We start from the raw sequence: 17964 nt of genomic DNA, 5'->3' as shown, positions 1-17964 counted from the left end.
GAAAAATGATTCATCATGGGAAACATTAGCATTTAAATAAAAATAAAATCAGTGCTGTTGTACAAAAATATAGAGAAGTCATATATAATCCTGCCACAATTTATAAATATGTGAATGAGACATCAAGTCTCAGATGATACAAATTGATGAGGACCGTGCAAAATGATTCTTATGGATTGTATTTGATGATGAAATATTTCACAAAATAAAATATAAGCATTTAATAAAAATAGAAATAAAAATTTAGCAGATTATAGTCAGTCAAAATTTATTAGAGCCAAACCGAATATTTCTGAGTTCTTATTTTTGGAGCAAAGAAAAAACTTGAATATAAGAAACTGCTTGGATGCCCATCAGAACGGTGCCATTCCTATAATCCAGAATTCTAATTTTCAAGCCTCACAGTGAGAAGGAACTGACCTGGGAAACTTGTTAAACATGCAGCTTCTTGGACCCCAATCCCAGAGATGCTGATTGAGTGTCTTGAGTGCGGCCAAGGAGTCTGCATTTTATTGGGTTCCTAGCATGACACAGGTGGGTTTAGGGCCACTGTTGAGAACTACTAATCCAAAGAAACACAGGTGGCTGGGTCTCTGCTTCTCTGACGGACGGAACACTTGGATAATTGAAAGAGGTGGAAGGTGGCCAAAAGGAAGACATGGAATGGGTCATAAGGAAAAGTAGGAAAATACTGCTTAGCTTCCCTAGGCCAGAGAACAGGATGGAGAAGGGTGGAGAATGAATTTTGAGAGAGAAAAAGAAGATACAGACATACCTGTAATGGCTTCCTATTTTATACTTGTAATGCCATTTAATGTAATGGCATAAAAGCCAAAGTTCTTAAAATAGACTACCAGACTGGCCCCCTCTTACCTCTCATTTCTTACCACTCTCCCCTTAGCTGACTCCACCTGCCCTGCTAAATGCTGCTTAAAACACAGCATCCTCCTCTACTTCCTTCACATCTTTCCTTAAACGTCATCTTCTCAAGAGCCCTTCTCTGACAACCCTATCTAAAAACCACAACCCCTGCCCAACTGCACTGACACTCCCTATTCCCTTCCTGTCTTAATTTCCTCTTTATCATTTATTACCACAATCTACTTATTCATATCGTTCTTTTTCTGTCTCCCCCGACTAGACTGTAAACTCAGCAGCAGGGATTTTTACTTGTTTTGTTTACTGGTATATCCCCAGCCTCTAAAATGTTACCTGGCACATTGTACCTGCTACTGCACAGGATTAAAGGGGTTCCCCATTAGAAAGTATTATATTGTTAACATTTAGAGACAGAACAAACTGTATTCAGCCCTAGAAGTAGAGAAAAAGTTTATGTAAAATATTTGATTTAAAAAAAATTCCTCTGTGCTCTTTTAGGAAAAAGAAAAAGAAGAAAGAGCTGAAGTAGGAGTATCTTTTCAACTGATACAATGCTTCAAGGTATATTTGTTTTCCATTCTTTCACAAAGGTAAGTACGGGTAGTTATTGTTTAACCCTATCAAAAGCTAATAATTGTGTCACTTTAGCCTTGGGGAAATGAAAAACAGGAAACATTTTATCGAGGTGCACAGATTCATAAGTAATATTTTAAAAGGTTATTTGAAGGGTGTTAACAGAATTGTTTTGAACAGAACTGTGGTAAGGTAAAAGAAAAATCTACTTTTTTGAAAAAGTATTAAAAACCCTAGAAATTGGCCATTGATACCCTATTTCTTTATATACATTGCTAAACCTGAATGTTATTTTTTGAACAAAACCATTATAGAAATAAACCTTAAGCAATGGAAATTATTTTTCTAATTAATAATAGCAATATTACTGTATTATATTACAGAATATGTTTCTTCCAAATGGTCTAACATATAAAGATTAAAAACAGGAACAACCAGGGGCTGGCCCTGTGGCCGAGTGGTTTAGTTCACGCACTCTGCTCCTGCGGGCCAGGGTTTTGCCAGTTCGGATCCTGGGTGTGGACATGTCACCACTCACCAAGCCACACTGAGGCAGCGTCCCACATGCCATAGCTAGAAGGACCCACAACTAAAAATATACAACTATGTACCAGGGGGCTTTGGGGAGAAAAAGGAAGAATAAAATCTTTAAAAAAAAAAAAAAAAGAATAACCTCACCACTTCGTTTGAAAAGGGAGGAAAGGCCTTGCCTACCTCAAAATCTCTCCTTCACTCTTTTCCCAACTTTTTCTTCTTAGGAAAGTCCACTTTTATTTGTATATCATGCTGGAATTTCCTCCCTTAACGTGAAAATACCTCTAAGTTATTTGCAGTGACACTGTAATGGCCTGGTGACTTTCCAACTGTCTCAGTGGACAGCAGAATCTTGTTCAAAGGACAGACTTTTGACATGGGGTGCATACAAGTGCCGGGGGTGGGGTGTGTGCAAAAGTATGATTGAAATGGGAACAGAATGCTGAGAAGGAGGTGGGAAATGTTTCTTTCTGCTTTGTCCTGTGTATAGGAGACAAGTGACTCTCTCAAAGTAACATAAATCTCCATATGCCTCCTGACATTCCATTCCTGTTCTGTTCCAACATCTTCAAAATTCAAAATTCAAAATCCTTTCATCAAATAAGTTAACATTAACAACGATCACATCCATACCATCTCTAACAATATTTTCTATATACCCTTCCCAAAAGCTCTCTTTCTATCTCCCTCAATCTCTATCCCTCAATTTCTCTCTCTCCCTTTCCTTCCTTCTTCCTCCCCCTCCCCATTATGTGTGTGTGTGCTCACACAAAGTGTATGCTCACTCTTATCTGACTGGTAACTGTGCATCTACTCTGTGCCAAGCACTGGTAAGTAAATTACATATGTTATCTCATTTAATCCTTAAACCAACCCTAGAAGGTGAATACTTTTATTTCCATGTTACAAATGAGGAAAATGAGCCACAGAGATGTTAAGTACATTTCCTAGTCACACATTAATCAGAGAGGCTAAAACCAGATCTGACTGACACCACAATCCGCTTTGAACCATCAAACTCTATGGCCTCTCCACACCCTCTGCCATGTCCAACAAATGATTGTACTTGAAAAGTCCCTGACTTTTGTGTATTAAATAACTACCAACATAAAATAGAATGTCTGGCGTATCTACTGCTTATAAAGCTCAAAATGGATTTCTTTAATATTTTTTTGGCTTTTTATAAAACACTATGAAATACTTTTAAGGACAAAAGAAGCAAACATTTTCTTGTGATCTTATATAATGATGTGCAATTTAGACCTAATCCTTTTAGCCCAGAGATGGAAGACTGACACTCTAAACAAAACTCATTGTGTTCTTTTGTGCTGTCATAACAAGATATTTAAAGATGAAGTTCTGGCTGGCAGATGGACTTCTTGGCATCACTATACATGCATCACAGAAATTGTTTTGTTTCAGAGGATTCAAACAAGATGCATGACATTTCTCACAGGATATTTCCACTTATAATTTTGGTAACTTGTTAGGTGGGAGTGTTAAGGGACACTAACAAAGGTTTTTAAGGCTTGTGTCTTATTTATAACTTTCTACGGTGTGTAAAAAAGTGCATTACTGAAACTCATCCTGGCTCCAAGTCTAGGTATTTGGTTTTAGTGTATAATACTCCTATTGCTCCTCTCATTCACATGTGGAATTTCTGTGTATCCTGTGGCACAAGAAAATGAAAACACTCTACTATATACCCTAAGTAACATGGAACAGAGAAGGACATTCAGCTGGATATCTGTGAGGCTCCCTAGAATACAGCACTTAGAGAGCATCCATAGTTCTTCCAGATTCCTTGCCATATGCTACTTGAGGCTGCTACAAGGTTGTCTTAACTTCACATATTCTTGGGGTATGGGAATCTGACTGTTATTCAAAAATGCAAATAAAAGCTCTAGTAGTATAGGAATCTCCCTTGTGCCTAGAATAATCACAAAATGAAAAGGGCCAAGAGAAGAACACAAGGGTTAGCCCTTTGCTTTTAGACAAATGAGTGCTTGCATCACCCAAGGCAGCCAATAGTGGTGTCTCTTCTCTTCTTGAAGATCTTGGGGGTAGAGACCTCACATGGTGACTCACTAGTTTTAGCATCACCTATGGAATTTCTTTTGTATTTCTACCAAAATTCATTATGTCAACAAATGTTTATGGAGCATCCCCTTTGTGTCTGACATTATCATAAGGTCTGGTGATATAAGAGAAAGCAAGGCCCCTTGTGGTGGGTTGTAAAAAATGGCTACAAAATTCTTAGATGCTCCTCACATTGAGAGTGGGTGAGTTTGTAACTACTTTGACTAATAGAATACAAGAGAAATGATGCTATGTGATTTTTGAGACCAGGTCATAAAAGTGATGCAGCTTTCACCTTGCTCATGAGAACACTCATATTTGGGGTTCTGAGTTGCCACATAAGAAGTCCAACTCTCTGAAGCTGCCAAGTTGTGAGGAAGCTAACTAAACCTTATGTAGGGGTCACCTGCATATGCTCTGGTTGACAGTCAAGCTGAGCTCCCAGTTGACAGCTCCTTCAACTGCCAGCCATGAGAGTGAGCCTTCTTGGACATCCAGGCCAAGTAAGCCTTCAGATGACTGTGGTCCTGGCCAACATATGATGACAATGACGTGAGAGACTCCAGGTAGGATCTGCCCAGTTGAGCCCTTCTCAAAGTTACTGTCAGGTAAAATCTGTGAGCAAAACAAAATGAAGGTTGTTTTATACCAGTAGGTTTGGGTGGATTTGCTATGTAGCAAGAGTAACAGATTTTGTTACCTGGGAGTAGGGGGTTACCAGGACCAGTGAGCCTCAAAGTGGCTGTCAGTGAAGGCTTGAAGGAGAGTGACTGAAATGTTCTTGGGGACTAAAAGATAGAAGACCTTGCATATATAGTGGTGGAAAGTTTGGGAAAACCGTCATCTGCAGAAGTTAGAAATTAACCTGGTGAACTAATTGATCTGGCTAAGGATATTTCTAGGCTAAATGTTGAAAGTGACAACTAATTTCTTTTAGCTGCAGCTCATAAAATGAAGATAAAGAGACATGAGCTACAGAAGAAATTATTCCGTTTTCAAGAAACATGTTGAACAAATCAAAATGACCCTTGATTTGCTAGGTTCAAAAATAAAATTATTTCTCATCCCTAGTTTCTCCCAGAAGATGACTCTCAAAAGTAAGAAGAGCCTCAGGGCAAAGCTCAAAGCCAGGGCTCTGTCAGGAAACATAGTCTCAGAGTAAATATGAAGCAAAATGTGTGACTGTAAAACCCCTTCTTAAGATATTGAAAGATTTAAGGTGATTTCTCATAGATCCTTTCAAAAAGCCTTCTACAGATTTTCAGGATGTGCCTCACAGGCCCTCTATTTTCAATTGAACAATAGCCCTTCCAAGAATCTTAAAAAAAATAGGTCCACAACAGCATCATAGGGAACCCAAGGGTAGATGTTGACTCTGAGGTCAACTTTCCAGTTTTTGCATAGAGACACACTGTTTGAGATTGAATATTTTAAGCAAAAATCAAGGTATCATATCATTATGTAAGCCAAAACCATCCCAAATTGCAGGTGAAGGTATTTTTGTAAGAGGTTTCCCTTGATAGACTCTAAAATATGCCATTCCCTTTGGAATGGGAAGTGCGTACATGACCATTGCATTTTTGCCTGATCAAAGGCTTCTACAATTCCATCTGTTGAGATAGAGTTTCTCAGATGCGTTGGAACCCCCAGTAGAGGCTGCTAACCTGTTAATCATATGCTAGGTATATTTTCAAACAGTCCAATTTCAGCAAACAGACAAAAGGAGTTTGAGTTTGAAGAGAGCATACTGTGTTGCGGTAGAGGCAGGCTTCAGAGGCAGAGATGCGAAGGAGATTAAAAGAACGTTTATGAGCTTGGCTTTAGGAGGTACACATGATCTCAGTCCTGCCAAAGCTTCACCTGTGTGACGAAATACTTGACAGCATTGAAAGTGTACTCCATAATGTGGTGAGTTGCTGGGACTCGCACAGCCACTTCCCCACCATGCACCAACAGGATGGAGAAGAGTTCTCTGAAAATGTGTTAATACTAGAGAGTCTTTTGCAATGAGCCATATGACAAGGTGCTATTGAACAGTTTGGAAAATCGGATTCAGTTAAAGCATGTTATTACAAGAGCAACATACAGTAAGGCATTATTAGAAAAGCTTTAGAATTCATGCGAGATCTAAATTCTCCTCGTTAGCACAGCTTTATTCAACAAGGGAAGAAAGAGGGGTGACTATGATCTCTCTAGGGAACCCAACCAAATGGCAGAGTTGAACTGGAGGCCTTAGTTGAGACTCGGAGAGTTGCAGTTGATGATGCTGGTTTAATAGCCTTCCTAGTAAATCAACTTCCTTGCAAGTAAGGTCCCAGGGAGTGATTTCCAACATCCAGCTCTCGTCTGAAACCCAGAAAGATTTGGAGCCCTAGTGAGAGACTGTGTCCGTTAATTAATTTTAGTGTGTGAGGTCTAATCTCAGAGAGAACAGCTGGGACCATTCAAATACAAACCACCTTTAACTTAGGAGCTATTCATTTATCTGGTGCATGTTCAGTGCATAGGGGTTCCAGGTGAGAGGAAAGCATCTCCCTCCCTTTTAAAATTTGGTTATAGAAAAGATCGATAATTTTTAGCAAACAACACTTGCTATGGGAGACTTTTCTTAGCTATCTAGAAATTAAGATCAGAAAACAAGGAGGAACCAAGGAGACCAGTCATCCCTGTAAGCAAAATTGCCCAATATTCTGGCTCCTTCTGTTAGGAGGCAGAGATGATACATGTAGGAGCTGAAAAGAACAGAAGCTGACGCTCCTTCCCTGTATGTAGGAGTCATTAACCCAGGAGTAAGCTTTGATTCTGAGATTGGATAAGATGATAGAAGACGCTGGTGAGAATTTTATTTTTTTCAGGCCCATATTCTATAATGTTGTGATCTTCAAGCTAGGGACAGCTGTATAGCCCTCAAAAGCCACATGCCACAGAGATGTCTGCTGATGCAGGGAGACCCTGCCTGATTAGGCTGGGGCAGTGGCGTTATTGGCGTGGCTGACTAGCACTGTGTAGGTGAGTGTGAGAAACTTTCCCAGTATCCAAGTGACAGGGCAGAGCCAGAAATAAATACTTCAGGTGCCAATTCAAATCCTCAAAGAGAAAGAAGGGTTGTTTGGGCTCAGAGAAGGAGTTTGAGGCTTGGGTGCTAAAAGTAAATTCAGTCTTGTCTTTTCAGCCATACCTCAAGAAGAGGATTTTTATGGAAGGTGAGCAAGAGGCTGCGTTTTTCCCCTTCAGGGATGCTGTAGTTGATACTTTCGTGCACCACCCAGGTCCCATTTTAGAATCAAGGTAGTCACTCTCCTTGTTGACTGGACTTTTGGATGCTGATGGCTCACAGCTGTGTCCTTCTTCAGGCATTGTCCTTGGCTGAAGGAAGCTGCCTCACCCAAGGTTATGCCGGCTTCCTGGGACGCAGCACACATCCAATGCCTGGGCAATGTAGGATATGAAGCTTTGTCCCCCTTGCCTTGATTCAGGACACATCTAAAGGGCCACTCCACCTTCAGGGATCCTCATGGGGTACTGCAAGGCTGCAAGGCTGTTCTTGTAATTACAGGTCTGCCTCCCTTCTCCTGTGTCTTGAATTAGCAGTAATTCCTTCAACAAATTAATTTAAATATTTTGGTACTAACTTGATGTTAAGACACTTTGCTAGATGCTATGAAAATCAAAATTATGGCTTGGTCTCTGCCTTCCAGGAAATTTTTAACTTATAGAAATGATAAATGACTCCAAAATATACTACAAGACTGTGTTGCCTAAGTAGAAAGTGCGAAGGCTTTCATTCATCAAACCTGAAGTGACTACTATACGCTTTGTGCAGCAGTTTAAAGATTAGTAAGATGTGGGCCCTACTATTAGGGATTTTAGGAAGATCTATTTTTGACAGGAGTTTCTTCATGGAGGCTCAATTTGTTTGTTTATTTAAGTCCTCACTTCCAGAAAAAATTTGAGTTGGATCATAAAAAGTAATTAAGTATTTCATGGAGGGTTGAAGTATGATGGGGTGGGAGGAAAATTCCAGGTTGAAGTAATGACATGAAGGCAGTAAACGGAAGACGAGTTTCTCAAAGTAGGGTCTTTCAATGTGTAGCCAGAGAAGAATATTTAACAGCCAAATGGAATCCAAAGTGGAGAGATGCCTGAAGACGAAGGTAAAGAATTCTGGTTTTGTTCAGTAGAAAGAATAAAGATTTTTTTCTAGTTTATCTCCTACGTTTATTTAAAACTTCATTCTCTTTATCTCACATCCTGCCATTGTTTGTTGATGGTGATATCACAATTACTATTTTATGTAATACATCCTCATTTTATGACTTTCACTTGCATTCCACTTCATTTGTCTCCATCCTTGGCCATGTTTGTCATCTCTGTTTAAGAAATAATAAACTGGTTTAAACCAGTTGTTTTGGGGCTGGTTTGTTATACAACAGTAGACGACTGATGCATACTTTGGACTTTCACACAATAGCCTCACTCAGGGATGGTTTTGAGAGACGGCAGTCTTCCCCATTGGAAGAGGTTTGGGTGGTGTGCATAATCATCTATTTTGTGTCTAAAAAGGAGTAGGTTGAGATCAGATTATATGTGGACTCATTAGCAGTGACAAATAGTTTGGCTTGTTCATCAGGGGCTTGGAAGGAGAAAAGTTAGAAGAATGAGACAAAGAAGTCTGGTGAAGGAGCATGTGAATTGGCATGTAAACAGGGCCATGAAGTATGAATCTCTGATTCATATAGTGATGCCTACCAGAGAGAATTTACCATTGAAGGGACACTAAACACTCTTAGAGAATAACTTAGCCAGTTGACAATAGCCAGTCTTTGTCAAAAGCCCCCGCAACCCTGATGTTGTACAAAGGGTCTATACAGGAGAAGCTGTGAACGTGGGATGGAGGCTGTGTATGAGCCCAACAACATGGACTACCACTCACTAAGGCAGATCTAGTACTGCTGCTGCCAATCATCTAACCTGCCAGCAGCAAGACTAATGCTGACCCTGTAAATGGCACCATCCTTTGAGGCGATCGACTAGCCAAAGTTGATTATATTGTGTCCATTCCACCTTGGAAGGCAGGAATTATTTTGAGTCTAGTTCTCTATGTGATTAACTTTCCTGCCCATTGGGCTCCTAGGCAGCACCATTATCCAAGGGCAAATAAAATGTTTGATCTACCAACATGTGATCCTACATAAATTGCATTGGACCAAGCAATGCACTTTACAGCAAATGAGGTGTGACAATAGGTACCTGACCATGAGATTCACTGGTCCTATCATGTATCCTACCACCCTGCTTCTGCCAGCCTGACAGAGGGATGGAATGGCTTTTTGAAGGTGCATCTAAGGTGTCAACTTGGAAATTATATTATGGGAGGATACGGTGCATATCTTCATCCTCCAGGATGAAAAGCACACCCTAAATCATTAACCATTATATAATGCTGTGTTCCCCAGTAGGGAGAATATGTGCATCTTGAAACTAAGTGTTGCAAGGAGAAGGGACTCTGCTTCTTATCACTCCCAGTGAGCCATTTGGGCAATCTGTCCTTCCTATCCCCACAACCTTAGGTTCCGTAGATCTAATGGTTGTGATTTCCAGAGGGAGGATGCTTCCACAGGAGCCCCATTAAACTTTATCTATGACTGCCACGTGGTTACTTTAGGTTTTATTGTCAGGGATCCAGTAGGCCAAAAAAGGATCCACATCCTGGCAGGAGTAATTGTCTCTGATTTTCAGGAGAAGGTAGGGCTGCTGTTACATAATAGGAACAGGGAAAAATACATTTGGCACCCAAGTGATCTGCTGGGGAAGGGGGGAAGAAAGGGGGCTCTTGGTGTTCCCCAGACCAATTTTGATGGTAAATGGACATGTTCAGAAGGCACATCATCCGAAGGGCGTAGCAACTATGGGCTCAGACCTCCTCAGTGATAGGGGCCTGGGTCGTCCTACCAGGTAAGTGATGGAGGCCAGCTGATGTGGTAGTCAAAGGTGAGCGGAATCTAGAGATGGGGTTAATAGATGAGGGAGACTATAAATATGAGGTACAGTCTAAAGAATAGCTGCAGGGGCAACAGGAGAGTGGATGGGGAGAGGGAGAAGGGGGCAGATGGCTGACACTGTAGCTCGTCCCACTAAACTCTTCTTAAAGCTTCCCTAGGAAAGGAGATCAATTACAATCCTGGAGGAGTTGTTCCCTCGTGAAGGAAATATACTATATGAAGCAAGTGAAACTGTACAGGGGTGGATTGTAGTGAATGTATTTGGACACCTCCTAGATTCCCCTTCCTGGTCAAGGCTTTGTGTGCTCAAATGCCAGTAGTGCTAGCTACTGATGACTCACAGTTGCATACAACTCTGGGAATTGCCCTCAGCTGAAGGCAGCTGCCTTGTCCAAATCTGTGCTCCTATTCTTGGCTGCAGCCATATCCAATGATGGATTGTTGTGAGGTATGTTCCTTAATGTGGGACATCTTTGTAGGATCGTCTCAGCCTTGAGAGATCCTGTGGCATTGGCTGAGGCTACTGTTTCAACTGTATCTCATTCCAACTTCTCCTTCTGCCCAGTCTTGCCTCCCTTGCTCCTTCACAGATATTGCTTTTAAGACAGCTTCCAATAAATCTCCTGCATACAAATCCTGGGGGAACTTTACCTGCAATAGTGGGGTATATTTATAAACCTAAACTGCTAGGAAGGGCGGATCCTGAAGCCTCCTTTATTCTGGTAACCTCCATAAAGGATTTTATGTATATAATGCTGAGTGTAGGAGATCGTTATATTCCACATAAAATGAGAGAATTCAGAGCTCGGAAGTGATTTCATGGGGAGGAAACAAAGACCACATGAGGGAGTAAAAAACAAAAGTGAGGAAACCTGATAAATGTGGGAGGAGAAGACTTCATTGAAACCAGTGAAGGGACTGAGTTTTGCATCCACATTGTCAAGGAGGAGAGGAGGTAGGCATATGTAGATATAGGAGTCACACACAGGATCTATGGCCTCCCCCTTGGGACTTCTACAGGTCATTGAACTTGGAACTTTGAGGGGAAGAAAAATCCATGGTAGATATCTAGGTTACAAAATACATTTGGTGTATCTAGTTGTATTCTTTTAGAGTTGAATTTTACTTTTTACACTAGTATCTCTTCCTTCCTAAATGAATTCTTTTCAATTATTTGCAGTTTTCATTATGATTTATCAGCATCTCTATTATAAACCTTGGGGTCATCTTTGACATTGCTTTCTCTCAAAGGCTAAATCAAAATACGTCTGGAAATTTCATTGGCTCTACCTTCAAAATGTATTCAGAATTCAGAAAGTTCTTCAGGCAAAAGGAATATGAAACCAACAGTAAACTTGGATCTACATCAAGAAATGAAGAGCGCTGGAAATGGGATAAAGTAAGGTAATTTAAAATTAATTTTTTTTTATTTTAATTGCTTCAAAAGATAACTTTCTACAGCAAAATAGTAGTAATGTATTATATATTTATTGCAAATGTAAATGTAAAATGTCTGACAATAGCACATAGGAGGGAGGAATTGAGCATGTACTATTTTAAGGTCTTCCTATTACATATCAAGTGATATACTGTTACTTTAAGGTGGATCCTGATTGATTAAATATGTATATTTAAAAACCTTCAGGGGCCTGCCCAGTGGCACAGTGGTTAAGTGCACACATTCCACTTTGGTGGCCTGGGGTTCGCCAGTTAGGATCCCAGGTGCGGACATGGCACCGCTTGGCAAGCCATGCTGTGGTAGGCATCCTGCATATAAAGTGGAGGAAGATGGGCATGGATGTTAGCTCAGGGCCAGTCTTCCTCAGCAAAAAAAGAGGAGGATTGGCCACAGATATTAGCTCAGGGCTAATCTTCCTCAAGAAGTAAATAAAAACCTTCAGAAACCACTGAAAGTTTTATAGAAAGGTGTAATAAGCCCATAGTAGAAATAAACTAAAATTGAAAAAATAATAAATTCAAAAGTAGGCAAGAAAAAAAGAAAGAATAGAAAGAACATTATAAAACAGATAGTAAGATGATCGAGTTTGATCTAACCATAAAATAATTATTCTAAGTGTAAATAGTATAAACATGCTGATTAAAAGACATAGATTGTTGGGACCTGCCCAGTGGTGCAGCGGTTAAGTTCGCACGTTCTGCTTCTCTGCAGCCCGGGGTTCGCCGGTTCGGATCCCAGGTGCTTCCCCAGCAAAAAACAAAAGAGCAAAAAGAGCAGGACTGGAAGTAGTTAGCTCAGGGCTAATCTTCCTCAAAAAACAAAAGACATAGATTGTCAAACTGGATAAGAAAGTGAGACCAAACTATATACTGTATACAGGTAGACCAATTTTAAATATAGGACTTAGATAAGTTAAAAATAAAGAGATGGAAAAAGGTATACCATGAAAACACTAATCAGAAAAGGTTGAAGTAGCTAAATTAATAATGGGTAAAGTAGACTTTAGCAAATATTTCCAGGGTTAAAGAGGGGCATTATTTAATGGTAAAGAAGTCAATTCTCCAAGAAAACATTATAATCCTACCTGTATATGCCTCTAACAACAGAGCTTCAAAATACATAAAGCAAAAATTGATAGAAATAAAATACAAGAGAAATTCACAATTGTGGTTGGAGGCTTCAACACTCCTCTCAGTAATTGATAGGACAAATAGAAAATCAGTAAGGATATAAAAGACCTGAACATTATTGACCAACTTAACCTAATTAATATTTATAGAACACTCCACACAAAAACTGTAGGAAACACATTCTTTTCAAGTTCATATAGAACATTCACTGAGCTAGACCATCTTCTAGGTCATACAACAAACCTTAATATATTAGACATTTAAATGAATTGAAATAATTTAAAGTATTTTTCAGACTTTAACAGAATTAAACTAAAAATCAATAACTTGTGCAAAATGGAGATGCTAACACTGACCTCATTGGTTCTTTGTGAGCATAAAAAGAGATGATACATGTACAAAGTATATGAGACTTAGTATTCAAATGACAGTTATAACAATTATAAATATTTGTAAAATCCTGTTTTTAAATCAGTTATTTAAGACTCAAAATAGTTTCCCTTTGCAATGTTATCTATACTGGATAAATTCCCAGACTACATGAGATAGCATGCAGAAAGTCAATAAATATATGTAAATTACATTCTACACCTGGATTGACTATATCAACTTGTTCTGATAGAAGAGAACTCAACTTCCATGGGGGATTAAAAAAATGGTCTCTATTCGTTTACTTACTCACTCACTGAACTAATAATTTCTCAGCACCTCCTTTTTGCCAGGTACTATTAAGTATCAATGGTACTTCCCTTCAGGAAAATGTACTCGGAGTTATAAAATCCTCTCACACAGAAGCTCTGTGAGTGAGACCAAGACATTCCCCCACACAGTGCCCACCCTCTAATCTGTCAGGTGGTAGCCATGTGGACCTCTTCACCTTCTGCCATTGGGAATAGTTTTCTACTCAGGGATAGTCCTCCAGCTCAAACTTGTTTCCCCTGCTTGTTTTCAACTGACAATATTTTTACTATTAACTTTCTCCCTACCTCCATCTTGATCCACATAAAATAATTCAGCTTCAATTTCTCTCTGAAGTTAAATGTCCCCAAAGAAAGTACCACATCTTTTTTTTACTGGCATCAATAGGTTGACAGTCAGGGATCAATAAAAGAAGAGTAAAAGCTAAAATACCCACTCTCCCCCGCCAAAAAAACCCCCTGAAAAATTAGTTAACATGGTACTATAAAGGAATGTAGGTCCTGAAGTTCTTCCTCGATTTTAACTGCAACTACATTTTTGTTCTTGTAACTCCTCCACAATGTAAATGACAGATTCCATTTTTAAGGTTTGCCCACAGATTGGTTTAGCTATTAAACCTACCAAAAATGATTGACTTTCAGATAAGATTAGGTTTTGATTTCTTTACAAGGACCAAATTGGCAATTTTTCATTGGCATCACTTTCCAGACAATAATAAACTAACATACTATTTAAGTCTGCCTAAAAAATGGAATGCCATATACAAGTATGTGTTTATCAGTGTGGGAAGAGATTTTGCTTATTCTAAGAGTCTAGAACCAGCTGAAACTACCCTAGAATGCTATTGGGATGCCCAGTAGCATTTCATAATCACTCAATCACCCTGTGTTTTTCTGTCTAAAGCATAGTATACTTTCTTCTTTCAGAATTTGAAAATTTAATTCAGAATGACTTCCCTGACTCTGGAAGAAGTGAAACAAAGCTATATTCAGCCTTTCATTATCTTTCAATTAATTATGATCCTTGGAACAATTTGGGCCTGGGAATTTAAACTGCCAAATTTGCCTTCTGGGATGCTTTTCTTTCACAAATTAGTGTTTCTCAAAAGCATCCCATAAAAATAATGACACTGACAGTCTAGACAAACAAAGCAGCTGCTTTTCTTTCAACAGTTCTCTTTGAACTGGGAGATACAATTCTACATCTATAATTACATCTCAGACTGTATTTCAAAAACACTTTTAAAAACTGGCATTGTGTGTCCTGCAGATGATGAAACCCAGGATTTGTGTATTTGATGAACATACACTTTGTGAATGATTAAAAAAAAAATTCTCAGAAACTTGGTTGATGGCCAGATCTGAATGATGAATTTTTAGGCAGTTAAAATGTTTGCCTTCAATGGACTTCTTTGGAAATGGAATCCATGTCCCCTCTGAACCACCTATCTGGTTTCTTTTATTAGCTGCTGCCAGAGCTAGCATTAATAACATGTGAACAGAACTTTATCTCCAGATAACAGCTGGAAAATCAACAGATAGTATTCACTTACGAGATGTTTTTTGACTATCTATGTGTGAAAGCTCTATACCGAGTCTTACACAGGTAGAAAATATAAAACACAGCACGGCTTCTGTCCTCAAGGACTTTGTAAGTAAATATGGCAGAGGAGACATTGACATAAATAATTATGTCATAAGGTAGAAAGAGTCTCTTAAAGATCCATTTTATTTTAATGTAGAATACAGAAGTACAATCTGAGGTAATGTTTAAGATCCTCACATAAGAAGAATCCTTGGTCTTCTTCGATTCACTCGGACCCTTTCCCATTTCCTGCACTTCTCACCCCTCCCCCACACCTCCCACAAATAAACACAGGTGCAAAGCCTTAAGATTTACTTTTCTCATGGGATATGCTTCAGAATTTACACACAGATACCTTAGCTGAGGCTCTTTCCATGTTTAAGCATAAAATAAATTCTACAGCGCAGATACAAATCTTGTGCCTATTCCTCTCAAAGTGTTGTATATACTTGATCTCATTTAATCTTAACAGCAGGACATCAGTAGAGACTGATTTATTTATGAAAAGGAGCATTTGAGACTCACATAGGCTGTTATCCAATATTGCATGTATACCATTAGTTATGAGGTTGGCATTAGAATCTGGTTTTCCAAAAGCTCTGCTCAAAGGAATTCTTTATTAGGTTTTATTGATAGTTTATAAATAATTAGCAGTTTCTAGTTATCCTAGAACAGCTAACCTCACCACAGAAATGGCCCCCCCACCCTAGAAGGGAATGGGAAGAATGGAGTGATCAGAGTTGAGGGATATCCAGTATCAGGAGACAGTCACTGCTCTACATCCTCAAAGCTGCAGCTCCTCCACGGTGAGTAAGTCGTGACTCCTGGCCATGAACTGAGAGCACAGAGCTGATACTAGAGAAGCCCATGGTGTGTACAATTTGGATCCAGATCCCTAGATTCCAGTTCTACTTTTCTTCTTCTTCTTCTTCTTTTTATAGCCCCACAGATTATACTGCTTTCCCCAAGTAGTTAACTGAAAAAGTATACTTTTTTTTCTAACTCTGAGCCCAACCCCCATTTCAGATCTCATCTTTCTTTTCTCTTTTCCCATGCTCAGATGCCCCATTATCCCTTCTTCCTGATGCTTCACCATACCTTAGGCCTTTATAAAATAAGCTGGAGGGGGAGTGCTGACAGAGAAAGAATATTAAATACTACAGCACAAGCTGTTCTTTCAGACTTTATTTGCTTTTCACATCCTATTTCACTTCTGACTGTGAAGGGCAACCATTTCTTGGTGTATCAATCAAACCAAAAACAATACATCAAAGCTCTAGTCATGGTCCAAGAACTGTCTAGCACATCATCTCTTTAATGTCTGGAGAAAATATTTACTGAATCTCTTCCCACACTTCATTCAGACATCCTTCTCCCTTGATATGTTTCTCTGATCTTTGTAGTCTTATACTTTTCAATACAGAAATCTCTACTTAGGAAAATAAAGTGGAAAAAAATAAATTGCAAACAGGCTTTCATGTTTGTAAAATATAAGTATTCATAAAACAGCCAAGATATTATCTGTTAATACTTGTCATGGATTCATACAATAGTATTTTCTTCAAAGTACCCTAAAGAACAAAAGTGAACAGATCCTAAATTCTCAAGTAAGCGTTAAATGAATATGCATATTTAAAGCAAGAACTGGTGAAAGGGTATTTTCATAAAATTCCAAGTCTCAGTCAATTATATGAGTAGTACCAAAGCTTTCATAATAAAGAAATTCTTATTCAACAACTGTTTTCACTAATAAAAATACCGAGATAACAAATAGAACAAGCAATAACATTATGCTTCATTTACCTCCAAAGTTAAACTTGTAGATGTCTCCCCATAAGCCAGTAAGTTATTTCCAAGTCAAGTCTGTTCCTGTTGTAAACTTCAGTACACTAGATGATTCTTCATTGCACTGCATCCAGAGGTTATCCAAAATTCTATGTAAAAACAACAAAATAAGTCAAAATTGAAAGGAGCTGGCTCTGGTTCTTGTAATTTTCACTCCATGATTTGAGGCTAATGTTTTTTAATTCAGTAACAGTAGATTTCTCTACATGACAATGTTGGCAGTGACTTCTCTGAGAAAGAAATAAGGCTTTTTGAGGTATTGAGAATGGATCAAAATTCCCTGAATCTTTTAGTTCTTATTCTTTTGAAATGCTCCTTATAACCAATGGAATTATTTCACGTTGAAAACTCTGGTCCTGTTGTAACATAAAGGCCATTGGCAATTATCTGTGAAGTGTTTCCAAGAATAGAGTTGGCCTTTACTCCTTAAAGCAATATCTCTTCAGGATTCAAGAAGGCAAAACTCAAGATATCCTGCGTCCCTGAAAGTCACTATTTTACCACCTCTTAGATATAGCTTGCTAAACGTTCTGCCAAGATTTGCTCAGGAAGTTTGAGAAGAAATAAGAACTTTGAGAAAAGAAGGGCAAGGAACAAAGAAAAAGTCACTGGAAACACAAGTGTTTTATCATGGGCCACTCCTTTTCAATCATCTTACAAAGAATGTGCTAGTGATATTCCTATCATCGACGTTTCCTTAGGTTACAATATTATATTGTAATGACCTACAGGCCAAGAACAGGGTTTATGGGGTCCTATTAATTCATGACTTAATGCCATGCCAAAATTGGCACTTAATATATGCTTTTAGAAATATCTGCTATAACCTGGTGGACCCAAAGACATCATGAATTAGGAGGGTAACAAGCAAATTCCATTTAAGTTGTTTTTATAAACATAGAAATTGAATTATAGTTTTGTATGAGTCACGGCCACACATGGACTCCAAGTCTCCCTTCTAAGATGTCCCCAGCCCAAAGCCACATTGTGCTGAAAAATATTTTTGCCTAATCTTTTGGGAACTGCTTCCACACAACCCCTCTGTCAGTGGAGTGCACTGCTGATGTATCACTATTTCCTTCTTTGACTACTCTCCTTATTCATCTCTTTCCTTCCTCTCTTTGTCATCTTCATTGTTGTCTCTAGAAAACACTATTAGTAATCCTGAGATATTTAATGT

At 38.8% G+C, this 17964-nt stretch overlaps 1 protein-coding gene across 4 annotated transcripts in view; it reads right to left on the bottom strand.

Moving 5' to 3' along the window:
* The window catches only part of ITPRID2 (ITPR interacting domain containing 2), a 104268-nt gene extending 87018 nt beyond the window's left edge, over positions 1-17250 (bottom strand). For 2 of the 4 annotated variants that reach the window (XR_011428302.1, XM_023622148.2), the window contains exon 1: positions 16743-17212. The gene's annotated coding sequence lies outside the window, so the exon portion shown is untranslated. Of the gene's footprint in view, positions 1-16742 lie in introns of all 4 variants that reach the window. The other 2 variants (XM_070241376.1, XM_023622147.2) reach the window with 2 other exon arrangements.
* Positions 17251-17964: the final 714 nt, after the last annotated feature.

Source organism: Equus caballus, chromosome 18, assembly GCF_041296265.1.
Source record: "Equus caballus isolate H_3958 breed thoroughbred chromosome 18, TB-T2T, whole genome shotgun sequence".
NCBI lineage: Eukaryota > Metazoa > Chordata > Mammalia > Perissodactyla > Equidae > Equus > Equus caballus.
Note: the sequence above shows the minus strand (reverse complement) of the source record. Positions and strands in the feature narration are given on the sequence as shown.